Genomic DNA, 22,084 nt, shown 5'->3' on the forward strand with positions numbered 1-22,084 from the left:
TACAGTGCGTACAATCAAGTGCGCGCCGCGGCTGCAATTTGCCGTGAGTCATACCACCGCAGAACGGATGCAGTCGCGGGGAGGAGTTGCAACACTCCCCGCGACTGCATCCGTTCTGCGGTGGTATGACTCACGGCAAATTGCAGCCGCGGCGCGCACTTGATTGTACGCACTGTATAACGTAGTTTTTATAACACATTCAATTGTTTCATTATACAAGAACTGCAAAAATAAATCAGTTTTCCCGGAAAGATATTTAAAGTATAAGCCTCCTTTATAATGTTCCTCCAGCCATTGAGCTTCCCCCACTCCAGCACACAGCCCTGTATTCCCCTCCACTCTCCCAGCCACTCTTTTTCAATGGATTGCGAAAACTTTCATTAGCTACAAGAGCTTAGGGCTCCTTGACACAGACTGGAGTTTGCTGGAAAGGAACAGAACAGAAGACACAACGAAAGCAATGGAAGTGCCCTCACGTGCCGCCGTCCTCACCTTCCATACGACATTTCCCGTGGCATCAGAATCGTTTTCCGATACCCTTGTCGTTAGCAACCGCAAATCCGAAACGGGAAGATATATATATGACACAAGTCTGTTGTTCTTCCAGTAACACACCTTAGTTTCTTAAATAATGTGACATGACGCCTGAAAGATAGAATACTTCATTGCTAGGCAACGGTTCGGTGAACACATCATGGAAGCGAAAGTGGTGTTTTCTCCGGTAATCCCCGCGCTCGGTGCGGTAAACACATCTCTGCGGCAGTGAATCAACACGCATCAACAGAAGACAAACTGTTGACACTTAGTGTTCCGTATTACATGTTATCCATAAAGGGGTTTCATATGACGGTTTCCACATAGTACATCAGGCTGGTTCTTGCAATGAATGTTACAGGAATAACAACCTGCTAGCTGATTAGTAATGCCCTTGAGATGTAAGCATATTCTTAGTAAACCAATACATTTATCGCCCTTTATGAAGCCTGAAGATCAATTTTCAAGTTCATAAGATATCTGGATGGACCAAAGAGGGATGAAGTCACAGGAGTTTGGTGAAAACTGGATAATGAGGAGCTTCATAACTTGTACTCTTCTCCAAGTATAATTAGAATGATCAAGTCAAGGAGGATGAGGTGGGCAGGTCATGTAGCACGAATGGGGGAGACGAGGAATGCGTATAGGATATTGATGGGAAAGCCAGAAGGAAAGAGACCACAGGGAAGACCAAGGCGTAGGTGGGTGAACAATATTAGAATGGATCTTAGAGAGATAGAATGGGATGGTATGGATTGGATAGATCTGGCTCAGGATAGGGACCAGTGGAGGGCTCTTGTGAACACGGTGTTGAACCTTCGGGTTCCACAAAAGGCTAGGAAATTCTTGAGTAGCTGCAGAATTGGCCGCTCCTCAAGAAAGGCTCAGCTCCATGAGTAAGTAAGTAAGTAAGTAAGTAAGTAAGTAAGTAAGCAATAAGATATTTGGAATCTCATTGCAAAACAAAATCGTGATATTAAGTGCAGTTGTGAAAACACAATTCGACAACAGATTCAGGTAATACAATTCGCTTGAAGGTTGATCAACCGACAATCTACCCTTTTCCGTCAATTTTCTTGCAATGAAGAATGCTTATTTAGTGGAGTTTCTTGAATGGACCATTTTTATTTACTTTTTTTAAATCAGCTCTTATGTGTTTTGATTTAGTGTGAGCATGCGGAGAAGTTAGTGAATAAAGAAATAAATATATAGTTGCACGTAGACCCATTGCCAAGTAACAGCTGTGTAAACAGGTGACAGTACAACAGCCGTAACTAGGGAACAGCTCTGTGAACATGATTTTTCCCCCGGACACTAGAGAACACGCATTAATGAAAGAAACATTTTCTGTGCGGTCGGTGTCGGGGCCATATACCAAGGACAAGTAGAAGAGCTGAGGTCGGGGACACTTTGGGAATCCAGAGGAAATGGAACGTCCGCCGTTCGAAGCCGCTATTAAGCAAGGGCTAGTTAAGACTGAGGAAACTTTTTGTGTGCTGTATTACAGTGATATTTGGAGTGTGTAACTAAGTGAGACTGTCTTAGTTAATTGTAGTTACGTTCTGTAAGTGTTCAGTAAATTCAATTGCCAATCCGAAACCGTCTATAGTCACTTTATCACGTGACAATAGTATAATCCTATCCATAACCTGCAACAGTAGTCTGTAACAAAATTTCCCCTTGTGTGAGACATGAATGCAGTACTCAGAATAATAATAATATTAATAATAAATTAATAAGCCGGTAACAGTAGTCTTGCGGTCTAAGGAATGAAAGGTCTTCGCTCGCTCGAACGTTAGGATCATGGGTTCGAATCTCATTTGAAGGATGAATGTTTGTGAGAGTTTATTCTGTGTTTGTGTTGTTCCGTGTTTAGGTAGCGGCCTTGCGACGGGATGATCACTCGTCCAAGGAGTCTTACCGTCTGTGAAAAATGATTACGGAACTGAATAAGAGGCCAGGACCCCTGAATGGGCTGAAAGAGCTATTGAAAAAAAATAATACTGCTGATTTTTGACAACTACATCGTTAAAAATATTATTACCTTCGGCAGGAGAGACAGAGAGATGGGAACAGTATATTTGTGGCCACAGAAGAGAACACTTCAAGAAAATGAATCTGGCCTTTTAGTTGAAAAAAGAAATTAATCGTGTTAGAACTGAACTACATTTATTTTACTATGGCATTTTCCATTTTTATCTTGAAAATAAAATGTGAGTAAGGAGTTAATATATAAGAAGTTTCGGTCAGTTTTAAGCGGATGGCTGCCGGATAGTCGTAAGGAATAACGGTATACTGGCAACAATGTCAAGCATTTGGCTCTGAACGACTAATATAAATTTAGTTACTTGCCAGTTTTGACTCCTCATAACAACCGTTTTCCACTTTTACCTCACTGCGTTATTCTGTTCTCGTCCGCAGTTCACTCAAGCTTTGGCTACTTTACGAGAATTTGGTCCTAAAAATTTTTGCACACTCCCACATCCGCCTGAAGCGATGGGTCTGCTTATTCTGTGTTCAGAACTTCTGATGTTACCCTTAACGGGAATGTTATTACAACTGTCGTTATATAATACAATTGGAATTTTATAATGGTGCATTACACGACCCCGAACTACACGTCTTCCGACACGAATTTAGTTTGCAGGACACTCACTTCCCGCTACCGGCGCTGGCTGTCAATGCTCCGTAAATGTTTCTTTACATCCATCAATCATGGAACGAAGTATGAGTATACAGCGTGGATATCAGTGTTTTATTTCGCACTTTCTTTGTTATTTACCATTAAATTTGGGTCATTTGTGTGTTCTGATATCGTAATATACTGTAAAGAATAATTTTTCACGCGAATTTGTGTACTAGCCCGTTGCCTAGCAATGGATTTAATTGTAAAAATATGTTTCTTCATAATAACTAACTAACCAAGTAACTTCATTGGGGTGAGCACTTTTTGAGAAGCCGCAAGTTGTGCAGATACTGAAGAACTTCCCAGAAATTTATGGAACCAGAAGGTTAATTTTTTGTTCCCAAGAGCCCTTCAACAGTCCCTATCTTGAGTCAGATCGATCAAGTCCATAACATGCAATCCCATCACTGTAAGATCCATCTTAATATTATCCACCCACCTACGTTTTGGTCTTCCTAGTGGTCTCTTTCCTTCTGGCTTTCCCAACAATATTCTATATGCATTCCTCTTTCCGCCATTCATGCTACGTAGCTACAAAAACACATAAGTGTAAATTAAGATATATGCAAGCATATAATGCAAAACACTACATTTGTGTACATACACTAAATCAGCGATACTAACGCCTCCGATGCTCGAGTAGACTGACCTTGGGCGCGCTGTGAAGCTAAAGGTCTCCCCCACTAACCCAACCGGTTCCAGCGCGCTCCGACCGTAGGAACGCGGGAAAGAAACATATTTCATGACTTTTGGGACACACCTTGTAGAGGCATCACCAGCAACTTATGCTACGCTACATAATATAATAAGAGCTTTATACAGTCATCGCCTTAGAGTAAATCCATTTGAATGTACCTCGTGCTTTATGTTGCAAAGAAGAAACACAGCCATCTTACGGCACAGAAGCTCAGATCACGACGTGCTTAGTTTGTTACAAACAGCTCTCACTCCAGGCCGTGACTTGCTAACTTCACACCATAACACCAGGTGTTCTGAAGGCACCGTTACTCTGCTAATGACATCCTTATTCATTACGCTACGACACCAGCTGCACCGAGTTCACAGCAGAGAGACTTGTGAGAATCTCTTGATCCCATTTGTCTTGTTTCATTCCCAAATATTCCTCCAAAAAATAGTAGCCCTACACACCCCCATATTCTGCTTGTTAACGTCTTACTTCCTCTGCAGGGTTCAATGCGGCATGTATTCTTATGCTCATAATCTACGCTATTCAGCCCGATATTTTCTCAGGTCGTCTGCAAGGCTGAGTCCGAAATTCCCTCAGTCCCTTTTCCGGGCTCTGCGACATTTCCTCATATCCTCTGCACAATTCTGCCAGATATTCCGTCAGTTCTATCGGGCACAATTCGATTTTCCCTTAGGTCTTCTGCTATTTCAATCCCATATTAGCCTATATGCAGACGTCAGTCAAATACTCCCTCAGCTCCCGTAAACTGAGTTCACTATTCCCCGAGGCCTTTATCACGCTCAGGTCGACGTTACCTCAGGGACTTTGCGAGGTTTAGTCTGATAATGCCTCAGGCGTTCTGTAAAGTTCAGTCTGATATTCCTTCCTGCACTATATCACACTCAGTTCGACGTTACCTCAGGGACTTTGCGAGGTTCAGTCTGATAATGCCTCAGGTGTTCTGTAAAGTTCAGTCTGATATTCACTCATGCACTAAATCACACTCAGTTCGAGGTTACCTCAGGTTCTTTGCGAGGTTCAGTCTGATAATGCCTCAGGCGTTCTGTAAAGTTCAGTCTGATATTCCTTCCTGCACTATATCACACTCAGTTCGAGGTTACCTCAGGTTCTTTGCGAGGTTCAGTCTGATAATGCCTCAGGCGTTCTGTAAAGTTCAGTCTGATATTCCTTCCTGCACTATATCACACTCAGTTCGAGGTTACCTCAGGTTCTTTGCGAGGTTCAGTCTGATAATGCCTCAGGCGTTCTGTAAAGTTCAGTCTGATATTCCTTCCTGCACTATATCACACTCAGTTCGACGTTACCTCAGGTCCTTTGCGGGGTTCAGTCCGATAATGCCTCAGATGCTCTGTAGAGTCCGATATTCCCGTAGGTTCTCCGTTGGACTCAAAGCGACATCACTTCAGGTCTCTATAGAGATCAATGTGCTATTCCTTCAGCCTCTTCCCGAGCATCAGTCTTTCTGCATTGCATTCATATGGGAGTTCATGTGCGTGACAGTTTCTCGCCAGTTAAAAATAAAAGCAAAGCGTCTGCCCGTCAGAGACCGATTTTTCAATCCAATTTCCAATTCAGTTGGACGGCTCTGAAATGGAACAAATTAATTTCGCCATGGAGGTGTGTGACATTCATGTATACGGACCTCAACAGGTTACATTTAAGCACGCATTGTTCTCTCTTCACATGTACGGCTCTGCTTGGCACTGCAGATATAGCTATAACACTAAAATAAGGTTCCCTGTTAATGAGGCAGCGCCATAGCTCAAGCGGTTAGTCGCCGGCTTCCCACCGCGTCGCCCCGGGTTCGATCCCGGGTATGGTCAAATGGGATGTGTGGTGGACAAAGTGGCGCTAGGGAGGGTTTTCTGTGAGTACTTCTGTTTCTCCTGCCAATCTTCATTCCACCAAATTCTCCATCATCATAATCACCCGGGGCGGGCTTCAATAGGCCAATCAGTGGCCGCCGTGCAAAGTGGACCCAGCTGGACTCCACCCCCCACTAAGCGAATTAAAAAAAAATCTCTGTTAATACTTCTATCGGCCGATCACAAGTTGCAGTTTGGTGTGCAGAAGTTTTGCTCCCGGGGCGAACGTCAAATGACTCCAACTAAATTACCTTATTACTATTCATGACGAACCAAACTCATTATTATCCGCAAGCGAACTATACCGACCGAGCTACCGCCGATGTTGGCGAAGTTAGTGCCAACTTTTCCAGATAGAGGGTGTCAGCGCAACGGATCCCCAAGGCGGGCATTTCCTAGGCCTTTTTTGTATTTACAATATTTTTTTTCTACAATAAAAAGAGATTCCCAAGGACGTTGATTTCGGTTTTCTAGACCGGAGCCGCTATTTCCTTGAAATAGCTCCTCAATTATCCTCACGAGGCTGAGTGGACAGCATTCCAGATTCACTACTTCTCAGAAAATCTGGTAGCGTCGGGAATCGAACCCGGACCCCTGGAACCGTAGCCAGGAACTCTGACCACTAGACCTCAGAATTACGAACGTAAATGCTATGATAATGAGAATTTAGATTCCTTGTCCTTTTTACGATGAGGCAATGCTGATCTCTATATACAGTGAGAATCAGAATGCTTCTCCTTGCATGTCCTTTCACCTTTAAATGCTGTCTGTTGCTTGCTCAGCTGCAATTCTGTAATGACTAATCAAGTGCCCTCCACCAACAACGGATCCGCTCAAGACCGCTTCAGTCGGCCTGTTCGGAGAGCTAAATTAGATCGTTATTAGATTTGTGGGAGCCGTCACGTGACTTCGAGTGCTCACTGTCCGACTTTATTACTTTCAGAGAATTAACAAAGCATTTTCTTATTCTGCTACAGTGACTTGTCAAATGATACCGGTCACTACAGATGGTTCTTGCTGTGGGATTCAAGTTCACTCCTCTAAAGATAATTTTGTCTCAAACAAGACAATAAATTAAATAATCTATCCCTGTAACAAGCCGTGAAGGCCCATAGGGTTGTGAGATGTTGAGGTTCCCACATTTTCTAGACAATCGGTTCACAGATGGCGGCAAGGTTGTTAGCCCTACGCGCCGGCTGCCCTTTACCCCAAAGAAGATTCCTGGTACTCATTTCTGTTAGAGGCTGAGTCGAGCTCAGGGCCATAGTGCGGCTCGAAGGATTAGGTCAATTGGAAAAAATCCAATGACCTCATCGGGACCTGAACCCGCGACCTTCAAGCTTGTAGCATAGNATTCTTATTTTAATAAATATAAATATATACCGCATGTGATATGATTCTGAAATTGTTGCTTTAATTCTAATATATTCTAATATAATATATGGAATGTGTTAATGCATAGAAACTTCGGGATATGGAATTGATTTTTGTTGAACTTATTACTTGTTTAAGTGATTATTACATTGTATAAGATTTGAGGTTTTCACAGCGCTGACTATGAAGAATGTCATCTGGGGTGTGGCGCCGTGGGCAACAGTGATACTGGAGAGTCTGAAAATCACTAATATTATAATAATTATTAGTAGTTACGACTTGTGAACATCCAATAAATCGACTCACCGATCCAAACCCTCGTCTTTAGTCACTGTGACACTTAAAAATACGTAGAAATTTATTCCGCTTTGAACTGCAGCGTGTTCTGCTGCTGTCAGCGCGTAAGGCTGACAACCTCACCGCCATCTGTGAGCCGATTTTATAGAAAATGTGGTAACCTCGACATCTCACAACCTTATGCGCCTCTGCGCCCTGTTACAGGGGTAGCTTCACCCATATTATTATTATTATTATTATTATTATTATTATTATTATTATTAACGAATTTACTTTTATTACCGTAGTTACTTTTATATAGGAGTATTTTAAATATACCGCCTCTACGGTCTAGTGGTCAGCGTTACTGGCTACAGATCCAGAGGTCCGAGTTCGATTCCCGGCGCTACAAGATTTTCTGAGAAGAAGTGGGTCTGGAACGGGGTCCTCTGCCTCGTGATGATAATTGTGGAGCTTTTTCAAGGAAACAGCGCCTCCGGTCTAGAAAACCGAAATTAAAGGCCATGGCGTTTCGTTGCTCTCACAACGCGATACCTTCTATCCGACAAAGTTGGCACTAAACTTCGCCGACAAGCGGCGGTCGCTCGCTCGGTATAGTTCGCTTGCGGACTAAAGTCACGGAGTTTTTATTTTAAATATATTGCCTGTGCAAGTATATAATTTGTGATAATAAGCGCAACTTTTCTGCGTGTGAGCACGTGTATTCAAGATACTGACGACTATACACTGGCACAGTGTTTAATGACGTTTGCAAGTCCTTGCGTTTAGTTAGTGCTGTGTAATTGAGCTGTAAGTGATGAGTGATACGTGGAATAAGCTGCGTTGCATCTCAGCGAATTATCACATTCTCCAAAAGGAACTCTCATTACAGATACTCGTACATCTAATTCTATTTCTCAGGCGCTTAGACTTTATTTAAACGGAATTCTAATATCGTTTTAATTGCCTTACTGTGTTGCAACATATTTGAATACTAATTTAATATGGCAGTCAGGACACTCCACATGGCTGTAACTTATTTCCCGTTGCTCTACATGACTACGGAATTGTACGAATATTATATATATTTACCAGGAGTTGTCCTGGATTCAACGTAAAAGTATTATATACATTAAAACACCTGGTGCTTGCATAATTAGCTATAAGCTCGCGTGTTTAAATGCCTAACTTCTCTAAACACGTGTCCTGAATATGAAGCACCTGTAAAACATTGCGCTCACAAACACTTGTGACGTTCATATTTCAAGGCGATGTTACTTACCACACTTCAGAGAAGGGTGCTTCTACAGCTTCCATTTAAAGGGACACTGGAAAGAAAATACGCAAATAAATTAGTACAAAGAAGAGACAGTAAATAGGTCATAAATTACTACAAAACGTAAAACATGTTGTATTTGAACCAGGGGAAAAATTTATTTCTCAACATATCCTCTACTAACAATCGCAACACTTGTCACATCGTTTAACCAGTGGGTCGAAACTCAAAGCACAGAAGTCCTCTGATTTTTGTCTCAGCCATTTCCGCATCTCAGTTCCAACGTCGTCATCAACGAAACGTTTGCCACCAAGTGGGAACTATTTTACGCGACAAACATTTCACAATATAAGAGGAAACATTTCTTTATGAATATTCTTTGCGCTGATTCCTTTTGCCCATAAAAAAAGCACAACAGAACGCGGTTCTTCCATAATAAACTCCTCAAGCACACTCGCCATATTTACTACTGAAACCATCCTCTGAACATGCGCATGCGCGTCTGCTACCCAGACTGTCATTAAGCTGGATTCTGCTACTACATATTGATACGCATAGGAAACCTATTATATCAATTACAGCTGTTTGATTTCAATGTCTGTCATATTTACTGACTTTCTCTCGTACTTAAGTATAGGTAAATATAAGGCTGGGAAGTCCTTGATGAGCTTTGCAAAGAGAACCCTTCATTCATTCATTCATTATTGGAGGGGGTGGGTTTCCCCATGCACCGCGACCAGTTGTCTATCTATTGTACGTCCCTCTTTGATATTCTACCAGTCGCCATACCCTTCCGGTACTGTGCTTGGTATCATCCCCGTTCAGCCAGCGAGTTCGGCCCCTCTACTGGCAGTGGTACCCGATACTTCCCCCATCTACCGGAGGAAGAGAACCCTTAGTTCCTCATAAAAAATTTCCTTTTCATAGAATTATTTAAATAGGAAGAAATGTATTTTGTATTCTAAAACTGTTGCTTGAACGCAGTGAATTTCTTTGCTACAAAACCTCCAGTTTCAAGACGACTAACAGACTACAAATTCCAGTCATTTGAGAGGACCTCAGTCAGCTTCCCCCACGATCATCGTTCATAACTTAGCTTCTGAGGACCCTATTACGTATTTTTATTCCATCGCAACAACGCATAAATGAACAACTGAAGACACTACTTTATCGATCAAATCAGATTATTTACTAATAATACACCTACAAATTATACGTGTATGTTTTGATCACACATGGCCATCATGTGTCAACGTATGTTATTGTATTGCTTTTTTACAATGGCTCCATTGCACATAGTCCCGTCATGCACACACTTCTTACAGATTACAGTACTATAAATCAACATTCATCCAACTTTAAAGTTTTCCTACCACATCCGTCTCACTATTTCTAAATGCTATTTTACAGGAGACACTAAATTTCTGTATACAGTCTTTGCTTTCACCATTTGAAGAGCATGTCTGTCAGTCGGATCTCTTTGACTGTGGCCCTGAAAATAGCAGATGATTTATATAAATCATAAATTTCGTCGCTGTGTGGAATAATGTTCTCTCTGTTACGTCACGTTCCTTGCCCCGAAATATTTTACGCTTATGAACATTCCTGTCTTCTGAGATATAACGCCTTGTATTTCGTCTGTTGACTTTCACAGGGCCACATAGCTTTATATCCCAAAATATAGAATCCTTCATAATCAATATTGTGAAATTCTCAAACCATAATTTTAAGTGTATGTTTAAAATACATTAAATTAATGTTCCTGAAACAGCCTACAACGTTTCTTACTCACATAAAATTATGTTTTAAACAAGGTTTCGTTTTGTTATAGTCGTTCCCAAATATCTGAAAACATAAGTCATACAGGATAACAAAAATTAGGTCTATTATAAATATTTATACCTGTATATGAATATCTGGAAAGCAGACGATGTGGTAACGGTTTTGGTAAATTCGAAGCGAGAAGTTTCAATATTACGTCATGTCTACTTATCTCTGCGCGTAACGCAAAACCGCGGCCTGGGCTATCATGAAATCTGAATATGAAAACTTGTAACAATATATTTCCATAAAATTCACTTTTCTTTAAAGTCGGCTACAATAATTAGCTTAGCAGTCTTCATGTTTCTCTGCGAGAAACTAAAGCCAAAATTACTCGGAAGAAAGTAGAAATTAATGAAACATAAATTACGCACCGGGGTCACGCGGTACCGTAGTTCGTTGAGCCACTGTGCTATCCTTCCAGCCTCGCTATGGCCCTGGGGTCGACTCAGACTCTAACAGAAATGAGTACCAGGAATCTTCCTGGGAGTAAAGGGCGGCCGGCACTTAAGGCTAACAATCTCACCGCCATCTATATGGGAACTTAGTCGTCTCACAAGTCTCTGGGCTTCCACGGCTTGTTACAGGGATAGATTTACATTATTTCCCTTCAATTTTAATTTCCTTTATTTTTGATATTCGAGAAAATATTTCGTGTACCTATTTCTTGAATCGGAAATTGAAGTAAAGATTTATCTCAACACGAAATTAAAACTTTTTTTTTCTTCTTGTAATTGAGGTGTAATATTTGTGACTGTGAAGAATAGAAACTGAGAACTGAGAATTCAGTGACTAACGGTCAGTCAGTCAGTAAGTCTTGGTGTCGAGCCCCATCTGGGGATCATGACCAGATATTTATTACTGTGTGACAGTTACGGTCTTGTTCTTGTGGGGCACACTCTCTGACGAGAAGACGAGTCTGTCTTTTGTACATGATGCTGGACCTTGCCAGCGCAGTCTTTCAAGGGTCCGAGTCCCTTGGGACTAGAGACCATATTTTACTTTCAGATTTTAGTCTTCCCTTTTCGTCGCCTCCTACGACTACTGAACTGTAGTGCTGTTTGTTTTTAAGCTATCTCCTTTGCACGGACCCCATGGAAAACATAGCCTATATTGTTGAAAAGCGTTTCCCGAACCACTGCATAGCAACGGCCGCGGCGCGGACCCCAAGGAAAAAAGTATTTTTTAGGTTTCTTTACTGAGCCGTTGTTTAGCAAACTTATGGTCATCCACGTTACAATATACTGAGAAGCCTAGTTAAGATCGTTTTCCTTCACAGTACGTCGCCTGTAATGTATACTTCCTGCATTTTTTGGTGGAAGCTGGGTTGTCGTGTTGTGTTTTATTCAACTGAGCGTTGTTTCGTTTCATTGAATTTAATCATAATTTTACTTATATGTTATAGGATGCAACGGTGAGCAATATAAAATGTAAAATTTGTATCTTCTTTACTTCCAAACATTTTAGCCTTCCGTAATAAAATTTGCTGCTATCCCAGTATCCATCTTAAACTACTTCCCATTTGTAACATTTTTTCTACACACGCAACTTAGCCATTATCCTTCACGAGATGTGAGAAGAAAACTCCTCAGGTAATACTTTTTTCCCTCATTATCCGCCATTCTGCAAGCGTCACTCCTTTATTTGGAACTGCTAATGATTATTGCTGCAAGAACTTGTACGATACGGATCTCATGTGCGGTTGATTCTGTACACATCAGTTAAACAATAACCTATGTTATCATTAGTGCTTCCATCTATTGGTGTTAGCTCGAAACCGTCCCAACAGCCGCTACTCAGATTTTATGAGAGTACTTCAAGGGAACATGGTAAAATTCGCTTAGTGGGGGGTGGAGTCCAACTGGGTCCACTCGGCACGGCGGCCACTGATTGATCTGCCTGCCCCGGGCGATTATGATGGAGAATTTGGTGGAATGAAGATTGGCAGGGGAAACAGAAGTACTCGGAGAACCCCCGCCCCAGCGCCACTTTTTCCACCACAAATCCCACTTGACCAGACCCGGAATCGAACCCGGGCCGCCACGGCGGGAAGCCAGCGACTAACCGCTTGAGCTATAGCGCGGCTCAAGAGGCGTGGGAAGAGAGTTCGCCAAAATATAATTTCTGTTTCATATTTGTTAATTTTGGTAGTCAACGGTGTTATTTATTATAACAAATTATCATACATCGGCGTTAGAAAAATATTTATCTCCGTAAGAGGCCGCGGGGGCTCATGAGATTGTGAGATGTCGAGGTCCTCACATTTTCTAGACGATCGGCTCACAGAGAGCGGTGAGGTTCTCAACCTTACGCCCCGGCCGCCCTTTACCCCCAACAAGATTCCTGGTATTCGTTTCTGTTAGAGGCTGAGTCTACCCCAGGGCCATATGATTTGACCTGGGATCGAACCCGGGCCGCCGCGGTGGGAAGCCAGCAACTAACCGCTTGAGCTATGGCACGGCCCATCTGGAATATAACTTAGAATTATGACTTTTATTATTATTATTATTATTATTATTATTATTATTATTAGAGGGGGTGGGTTTCCCCATGTACTTAGACCAGTTATTGGTCCATGATGCGTCCCCCTTTAATTTCTACTGTCGCCATACCCTAGCGGTACTGGTGCGTGCTATCAGCCCCGTTCAGCCAACGAGGTCGGCCGTCAGTACCTGATATTTCCCCCATCTACCAGAGGCATTGGATAAAGGTAAAACCCTGGAAATAATTTATTAAGCACCACATCACGAAGACATATGGAGTAGTGTAGGTATATCTCTACCATTCTTAACATTGGCACCAGGTGGAGGTGAGTTTTAGTTCGCTTTAGCTCCATGGAAACACTCCGCAGTTGAAAGGCACATTTACACCGCTTCCTTTCAGATCCTCCGATTCATTATTTAGTAATCATTCTAACTTTCGATGTTATGGAGGTGGAGCCAAAAACAGCCATCCACTTTTGCTTAACAAGCCATAGAATCCTTAATACAAAATTAAACATAAAGAAGTCAAACAACCTTGGGAAACAATTTTTGTTACTCAATATACGTCTATATTTATACACTCGCTTTAGATCGTAGAACCATTAGCCTCCATTAAAGGATCGCCCAAAGGCAATATTTACGCAGACAGAATGCGTAACAGTATTAGATGATGACGTAACAAGTGCAAGGCGTCCATTTTAACAAACAGTTCTCGATTCCACCAAAAGAGCGCGATAGCATCGATAGATAACTAAGTTACAGTGTTTACCAATCGGATCGTAAAGAAAATTAAGTTATCACTGTGCTTAATTAATTAAATGACCACGCCATGAAGCCGAATGTGGGAAAGAAGTTACAGATTAATTATTTCCTACATTTGAGTACTAGATGGAGGCAGTGCCGAGATAGTACATCAAATCAGGCCAATTTTTTCTAACTATATTACTTACTTACTCATGGAGCTGAGCCCTTCTGGACGAGCCGCCAATTCTGCAGCTACTCAAGAATTTCCCAGAATGTTATGGAACACGAAGGTTTATTACCGTGCACACAAGAGCCCTCCACTGGTTCCTATCCCGAGCCAGATGAATCCAGTCCATACCATCCCTTCCTATATCTCTAGATCCATTTTAATATTGTTCACCCACCTACGCCTTGGTCTTTCCAGTGGTCTCTTTCCTTCTAGCTTTCCCACAAATATCCTATATGCATTCCTCTTCTGCTCCATTCGTGCTACATGCTCTGCCCACCTCATCCTCCTTGACTTGATCATTATAATTATACTTGGAGAAGGGTAGAAGTTATGGATCTTCTCACATCTAAATATATTGTATTCTTAATATATTCTCCAACACTACAATTCTATAATAAACATATCAATACTATTGTATCAGTATTCGTTTATTATGTCGAAGTATTGTTATATGTTTCGACCCCGTCTGTTCATCATCAGGAAATCATTACATGAATGTGTCACACGTTATTGGATTGTTTACCGATATGGATCCACATAAGTGATTTAAAAAGTTTTCCTCGTTTGGTTTGCGTTATGAATTTAATTGTTAAATTTTAAATTATAAGCGTGTATATTCCTTTATAAAAATAAAATTTCGTTTAGCACGAAACTTTGAATTTATAATTCCGCTGCTTATTGATGTGTCTCACAGTACGGGGCCTTCTGGCAGTCGGCGTTGTTACTTTTAATTTCTTAGTGTATAATGTTTGTGTGCTGAGCTACATGATGATACCTTGACGTGTATATCCACTGCTAGGCAACTATTCGGTAAACACATTCCCGCTCAACAATAGAACATATTTTGCTAGGCAACGGATCTGTATACACACCACCTTAAAACTTAACAATAGAGGCTGTTTTCCTTGGGGTCCGTGCGAAGTGGTTGTAAGGAAGTGTTCGGCAGATATTCGAAGGCTGTGCTATACTGAGCCTGGATTGACAAAAGCCTTGTATATATTGTACATAGAAATAGGAATTAAGATTAAAATTGTAAATATATGTAAATACTGACAATGGACTTACTAACACAGACTATGACTGACAAATGACAGACCCGACCTCTCGTCAGAGAGGGCGCCCCAAATGAACAGGACAGTAACTTTCATATAAAGAAAAAAAAATCTGCTCATGAGCCCCAGTCGGGGCTCGACACCAAGACAGACAGACTGACTGACTGTCAGTCGCAATGTGGCTTTGACTTTGACTTTATTCGAAGGCGCGCACCGGTCCGCGATTTGCACTTGGCGTTCACAATCCCATACGTATACGACTATATAACAAAATTATGCAGGAAACAAGCAGAAGTCATACAAAATCATGACAACGAGACTGTTAGCAACATTGGACTAGGCGAATCCCGACACAGAAAGTATAACAGGCTTAACTTGGCGACGGTCAGGCATACGCCCGTTCAAGTGACTAGACTGCCGTGGTAGCTAATACTACTAGAAATATGGCATAATCTGCTGTACTGAGCCTGGAATGACAGAGGCCTTGTACATGTATATTATACATACTAGATATTAAGACTAAATTGTAAATAAGTGTACATAGTGACAATGGTCTAATACTATCGACTATGACTGACAAACGACAGACACGACCTCCCGTCAGAGAGGGCGCCCCAAATGGACAGGACAGTAAATTTCATATAAAGAAAAAAAAATTCTGGTCATGAGCCCCACCTGGGGCTCGACACCAAGATAGACAGACAGACTGACTGACGGCAGTCGGAATGTGACTTTGACTTTGAACAGGACAGTAGTCGAGTAGAGAGTAGAGTTGAGTTGAGTTTCGAAACGTCAGTCTCACAGGATACGAGGATTTGAGCAGAGGAATTGAACTGAGTCGAGCATTCGGAAATGACAGTTACAGCATAATGGCAAGAAAGAAGTTGGGTTGCAAGTAAGACAGTAAGACTATGATAAATCCGTTGCCAGGATACGACTAGTGTATACTGAGAACCTTAGTGCGTGTGTAACTGTGAACTGTAAAGTGTGTAGAATAGCAATAGCGCCGTGTTGCCTGTAGTCTCGAGTTGTGTGAATATATAAGGTGTCAATAAATCAAATCCTCCAATCCAAATTATAAGTCACGCACAAACACCCTACACGTGACAATATATTTTATTATTCTTTCATAATGGTTTGACCGATTATGGTCGAACTATTTGTGTAGCAACACTTCTATACAAAAAACGAATGGTAATACAACAGTATTGTTTTTATTATACAATTGTGTGTTGCTGGATACATTAAAAGTACCATAGATGACAACACACAACAGGTCCCATACAATAAAGACCGTTCCAAATGCTTAGAATACATTATTCTCTGATGATCCTACCATTCGATGGCGTATAATGGAAGAAACAGACAGAGTCTTTAAATAAACCATAAAAGATAAGATAAGTAGATAGACGATAGTCGACTTTGCCTCAGGTATCCTTTGAAGGATTTAAATGGAGACTGGGTGCGGGGGACAATAGAGAGACCTCCAGACTGCAGTATAACTCCGACTCTCCGATCATTTAATTCATATTATAATCATTACAATGATTGAGCTACTATAATAATTAAAATAGATAGTGTAAAACGAGGCTAATTTTCTCTCTCATCCCCTGAAACATTAAATTTACCGGAACAATACTTCAAAATTTAGTCAGAACATTGAAAACACAGAGCATGTCCATTCCAGAAAACAACTGGTTAATGCTGTTAAAGGAAATAATCACTGTTTATTGTTTTATTGTGAGAAACATTCGAAACGCATATATTCTGTGGCAAAATGCATGGATTTTAATTTTTAAGCAAGTGATTCATGTAGTAAACATCGAATTTTGAAAGGTTAACAAAGAGTTTGTGATTTCGGCCTGTAGTCGGAAGTGACAAGCGACATAATGCATGATAAGGACACACTATCTTACAGTTGTTACCGGTCACATTTTACGATGCAACATTTTACTCTGAATAACGGAAATGAGGACATACGTGTTTTTTGTTCGTTTTTATTGATATTGATGGATCACGTGAATACCTCTCTTTAGAGATGTCACTAGTTTACAGAGTTGATTTTATCATGAAGAATAATACCATCAGAACGATCAACCGGTATAAAACCTTCAAACGAAATGTGGACCATGAAACTGCCTCCCACATATCCAGGTTCGGAAAAAAGAAATAATTTCAAGCAAAAATATACTCGTGATGGATTGCATAAAAACGTTTTTGCTTCAATTAAATCAACCTCATATTAATTTTAAAGTTACCTAAACTATTATTTTTTTACTGATAATAATAGTATGGAGGACGACGAAAATTTTAATTTCTAAAAAAGTTGGAACACTTCATGAACAGCTGAGCCAATAGTTTCTTAAAAAAAGAACAGAACAAGAAAGTTAAGTAGTTGGTTAGCCATTTATTTAGTTAGATAGTTATCAGTCGATTTTAAAGGATTTTGACGTTGGTGTTTAACACTCGGAATTACATTATTTTTGGACTTTCTTCAACATCCAGTAAAAAGGATAAAATTTAAAGTTGTTCTTGTGCTTTTGATAAGCACCACAAAATGACGGCGTATGGGGAAATGGATATATAGATCCACATTTTCTTGGTCTGGGCACTAGTTTGAGGTTAAGTGTTCAGCTTCGCGCCCCTGCAGCTTTACCCCCGGGCAAGAAGCCCTCGGTACCCATGGGTTAGGACGTTGGGTGAACCCCAGAGCCGGTCTGGTCGACATGGAGAAGGGAAAATTCTTGATCATACGAGGACTCGAACTCCGGGCTCTCTGTCATATAGTCCGTAGCCACTAGCCCTTCAACTTCCGGTACTCTTAAAGAAATATTTTTTTCGGAAACTACTCCTTGACCTGTATCGGTCCTCAGACGAAATTCTGGAAGGCAGTTGTTATGCTTGTTTCGTTAGAAAGAGCTAACCTCAATCGCTAAACCTACTGGTTGAGGTTAACACGTTTAGCAGCATAGAAGTCTTATGATTGTTGTCTCAGTGACTTCCGCACATCGCCGTGCGACTTGCGAGCGTCCTTGAGAGAAAATTTCGACTCAGTTGTGAACCGCTTTAGGCGACAAATACTTCCCACCGTAAACAGGAAGCATTTCTTTATGAATATCCTTTGCATTTAGTGTGTTTGCCCACAAAAAAAAAAACAGAACTCTGTTCTTCGGTAGTATATCCTCAAGAATGGCCGCCATTTTGACTGCTGAAACCAGCTTCTGAACATATACGTACAAATATATACATATATATACAAATTCTGTGTCAATTTCAGGATATTTATTTTGAAGCTCAAATAATGAGCTACTGGCCTAATAACGAAAGAGGCAATGGACGTATTCTTCCGAATGAGATCTTCAGTGTCATGAAATTGTTTAGTTCTCTAGCCAGATACCACGTTTCGGAGGAAAGTTCTACCTCCATCTTCAGGCTAGAAGTCTCAAAATAACCTACTTTAAAACGTTATAACTTTCAATGATGAAATTATGATGAATTATGATGATTATGATGAAATTATTCGCCTATACCTACGTTACGATCTGTAGGCAAGTTTGCCAATGTATTCCAGCCCTTAATACCGCTACTGAATACGTAATACAAAGTTACTTCTAGCTTACATTACGAAGTGTTAATTAGAAAACTTTCCTGAGGCAAAATACCTGTAGTTTAAACTAGGAACATGTAATACATTACAGAAACTACCAAACTGTTAAAATATATCGAGCCACGCTGCGTACTGAGAGCAATTGGTCAATCTTGAAAGCTCTGTTTTATAGAAGCCTGAAAGCTAATGTCTGAAGCAGTGGACTGGAAATGGTGTAAAGTCTGTTGGGAGTAGCTCAGCTTTAATTAGAGTCCGGTACTAACTACATCAACACGGAGTTGTGATAGGGGAGAAAGTGCAGCTGGTCACAATACGACATGGAGAATGTCTAGTGAGTGGCTTGAGACATTACCACAACCCTCGCTACTTATGCATTCTGTTGCTAAGCAGAATGGAAAGCTTAATAAAATTACTACATGCCTTGGGAAGTAGTTTATATTATACGAATATTATGTTTGGCCATTTTCTAGTGTCTGTCTTGTACCCATACTCGATACACATGACCTCTTTGGCCTGCTGGTTAATGTAGTGTGGCATCTAGACTCGTTGCTAGGCAAGACTGAGAAACAAACAACGAAATAATGGTCATCACCAGGCAAGAGCTTTGTAAATACACAACAGTACTGGAGCCGTTGCTAGGCAGCCGCCAGCCCGCAACAATGGACACCTTTCTTTAAATCTCTGTAGTCTTGATTATTTTTATTTCTAAAAAAATGTGTACACTATTTATAAATATGTTGCTATATGTGTTTTTAAGTTTTGTGTGGTATATATAAGATAATAAGATAGTTATTTGTCGTCGTGTAAATTGTTTTAAACGCGTTTTTCCTTTGTGTCAGTAATAGGTAGTTTGTTTTACATTATGTGTAGAGTTTAATTGTAACAATAATATAAATGTATGAATGTATTACATGTATATATGTGTTACTGTAATATGGCTTTTTTAGGTTTACCTTGTAGTTACGTGCTTGTCTTTGTTTTTATGTGGAGGAACTGTTTTGGAAGAGACTGTGGACCTGTCGTCTTGATAGATTACAGATAGATGAATGAATGAATGAATTCTGTTGAACGTTTCAGTACTGTTTGAACTGCTTATTATTTGTTCTGTAGTATATATACTCTGTGTTCTGTCATCTGATATGTGGAGGAGTAATTGTACTATTTGAGTTAGTGGTGGGCGTTTCATTTTACGGGCGTGGGTATATTTTCATTACAAGGTCAAATATGGGGTCATATTCGATCGTCCCATGATCAAACAGCCAGCAGCCATGATCATAACGAAGACACTAAATATTATTTTAGTCATAATATCAATTTTAAGACTATTTAGTATTAACTCAGAACAATCACATAATTAGAGTACTTATTTCTACTTTAAAATATTTAAATTAAGTTTTATTTCAAGGACATACTATCTTAATATAATTATTAATAATAAATTCAAAATCATTAAGTATATTAGTCATAAACAATCTCAAACTTAGGCAAAAATCATACATTAGCAGAGTTTTCGTGCGCATTTATAAATCATATTTTACAAAGGTGTATTCACTATCAAAAACGAAACCAAATTGTAAAATATGGCTCCATATTAAAATAACTCAAGTCAGGAACTTAATTTGATATTCTTGTAACACGCCTGATGATGACCCAGGAAAGGTTGAAACATTATCGCAACGCTTGTGCATAATAAACGTCTACACGTTAGTACCTATTTTTGACTTCATTCTGTAGATATCATGTTGTGTAGGCGGTCCCATTTATGTTAAGGTATTTTCATGCTGGTCGAAACGTCGCTTGAATTTCAACGGACTACACGGCGTTATATCCCGTAAAATAGAACTCTTCATTACCACCTATACGAGTACCTGACCTTATACTTAACACATTCTACGTATTTTCAACATACAATGCGATTCTAAATTACTGTCAAGATTTTCATGGCCTATAATTTTCAAATCGGAAGAAACAAAATAAATCTGCTTAACGATATGAAAATGCAACTCAAAAGTTCCATTCGGTAATTGTGTACCCGCCATATTGACATTTTAGCAAACATCGAAGCTGATGAAAATTACGTTTGGAGATGGATATTCAGTGATGAAGCGACGTTTTATGTATCAGGGAGGGAAATTTAATAACGCTTGGACACCTTACATTCAAGGAAAGGCGCTCATGATGAAGTTAGTTAGCATTCTGCAGTATTGATTCTGCAAATAATAGAGCTGTTTGAGGCATACTTCCATATGTACCAGCAGTTTCATTTTATTTCTTCAGTTTGGAAATCATAGGCCACGGAAACCCCGACAATAATTTAGAATCAACCTGAATGATGGGAAGAGAAATTGTCACACCGGGATGTGTTTGCGGACACAGGACTTCTATTCCGCAAGGCTGCCTACTAAGGGTACGATGACCCCTAAAAGATGGTTTAGACAGACAATATTAATTTTGTCACACAGCTGTGACGACTAACAGACCACAACCACACCGCGCCACACACGGAACGTGGTCAGAGGAAGTCCGTTCAGAAGTTTACCCCCGATAACGGACAACCTCAGTATCCTGCAGGCTCCATATTTCATTCCACGCTTGCCTGCACATGCGCCACAATCAACATGGCCGCTCGGCGAGCTGATCTCCACAACAGCTATCGTTCGGGACAGGTCTGGGTACATTGCCATAATTAGGGAAGTAGTTAAAATTAGAACAACAGAAATGAAAATTATTCAGACTGTGAAGAGAGGAATAAGAAAGAAGAAAATACCATAACATGAAATTAGGCATAAATTGCAGGTATTTGTTATGCAGAATAAATGAACTGCAGATAACTGGAGAGAATATTTGGTGGAAATTAATTTTGAACCTCTTCAGGGGTGAGGGGATTCTAATGTACCGACCTTAACGAAAGAAAAATGTCGCAGACAGAGGAAGAGAGAAAGTTTTCAGGAGTTACTTTACTCAGTTATTGCATTAAATTGTGTTGAATGAGAAGCATACACAACTCCAGATAATGACAACTCGAAGACAAGCAGGGACAGCAAAGCATACAGAAAGACACATAGTAAGAACAATTAATATTTTCTGTAAAAAAATGATAAATAAGTAATAACTAACTCCATACAGCTGGACCCTTTTTGAGAAGCCACCAGTCACTCAGCCACATTTTACGGAACCCGAAAATTGATTACCGTTTTCACAAGAGCCCTCCGCTGGTACCTATCTTGAGCCAGCACAATCCATTCCATTCCTTATATATGAGACAAACTCCGTCTTAAGTGCAACAATTTAATTGTAGAAAGTCGTCTTCTGGGTTTAGGCACCGTGTATTCTTCGTTTTGGCCGACGTTTCGGAGGAACGTAGCGCCTCCATCTTCAGAGCAGTTGAATGGCTGGGATGCAGAGAGCAGTAGCTGGAGGGATAGGAT

The 22,084-nt window shown here is 40.4% G+C and overlaps 1 protein-coding gene across 2 annotated transcripts in view; it reads right to left on the reverse strand.

The window, feature by feature from the left end:
• The window catches only part of LOC111862499 (metabotropic glutamate receptor 2), a 1,033,882-nt gene that overhangs the window by 793,141 nt on the left and 218,657 nt on the right, over nt 1-22,084 (reverse strand). For both annotated transcript variants that reach the window (XM_033750785.1, XM_023847974.2), the window contains exon 2: nt 8,727-8,772. The gene's annotated coding sequence lies outside the window, so the exon portion shown is untranslated. The remainder of the gene's footprint in view (nt 1-8,726; nt 8,773-22,084) is intronic.

The sequence above is a fragment of the Cryptotermes secundus genome, unplaced genomic scaffold, assembly GCF_002891405.2.
Source record: "Cryptotermes secundus unplaced genomic scaffold, Csec_1.0 scaffold882, whole genome shotgun sequence".
NCBI classification, from domain to species: domain Eukaryota; kingdom Metazoa; phylum Arthropoda; class Insecta; order Blattodea; family Kalotermitidae; genus Cryptotermes; species Cryptotermes secundus.